We start from the raw sequence: 1098 nt of genomic DNA on the forward strand, positions 1-1098 counted from the left end.
GTCGGACGAGAACCGGTATTTTCAACGTAGTATGGTCGTAGACAACGAGTGTCGAAAATAGAATTTATTATAATATCAAAACATTATCGCTAATTTATATAATGATGAAGATAGTTTAGAAATGTATAATATTGAACAATATAATCATTTTTTAATTGATTGAGCTTTATATAGAGCAATATCCACTAAATGTGCTCAAATCGCTTTACAAGGGGTCCCTGGTCAACTGCAACATTTAACGTGTAGGACGGGACATGCCATCTGTTAGGTGATATTACAATTTTTTCCGACAAAGACACCGCTGTTAACGGCCAGGTAATCATTTTACCTGAGTACGGTGAGAGAATGTGAGTAAAGAGCCTTTTCCAAGGACTCAACAATGCGCCGAGCGCGAGGCTCGAACGCAGGACCTTCCGATCCGAAAGCGAGTGTCATACCACTAGACCACATAGCCACATTGCAACTGGAAGTTATGAAAAGTGATGAAATGAATGAAGGCATACAAAAATATTCTAGAAAACAAATAATCTGGTATCTTAATTTCTTATATGCAGGACAACATAAAACTTAAATAATTAACAAAGGAAGGCAAGTAAATCATCTAAGGCCTAATTGCGCTAATCTGGAGCCTGTGACAAACTGTGCCTGTAACAAACTGGGTCTATGACAAACTGGGTCTGTGACGAACTGGGTCTGTGACGAACTGGGCCTGTGACAAACTGGACCCGTGACAAACTGGGCCTGTGACAAACTGGGCCTGTGACAAACTGGGCCTGTGACAAACTGGACCCGTGACAAACTGGGCCTGTGACAAACTGGGCCTGTGACAAACTGGGTGTGTGACAAACTGGGCCTGTGACAAACTGGGTCTGTGACAAACTGGGAATGTGACAAACTGGGTCTGTGACAAACTGGGAATGTGACAAACTGGGTCTGTGACAAACTGGGCCTGTGACAAACTGGGCCTGTGACAAACTTGGTAACTTAAAAGGCACCAGACAACTTCTGTCTTTTGGGAAACGATTTGGCTTCTATTTGTCTCTCTCTACTTGCCACTTCTCCGACAGGGGATATCGCACATGTTTGTAGTGGGTTTAA

General features: G+C 42.7%; 1 non-coding gene across 1 annotated transcript in view; it reads right to left on the bottom strand.

Annotated features, from left to right (window-relative positions):
* Positions 1–43, bottom strand: part of LOC144976020 (5S ribosomal RNA) — a 119-nt gene extending 76 nt beyond the window's left edge. The window contains exon 1 of the ribosomal RNA XR_013646037.1: positions 1–43. This exon is cut by the window's left edge and continues 76 nt beyond it. This is a non-coding gene — a ribosomal RNA (5S ribosomal RNA).
* Positions 44–1098: the final 1055 nt, after the last annotated feature.

This window comes from Berghia stephanieae, chromosome 6 (genome assembly GCF_034508935.2).
Source record: "Berghia stephanieae isolate SIO BIC M18660-M18661 chromosome 6, UCSD_Bste_1.3, whole genome shotgun sequence".
Taxonomy (NCBI): Eukaryota; Metazoa; Mollusca; class Gastropoda; order Nudibranchia; family Aeolidiidae; genus Berghia; species Berghia stephanieae.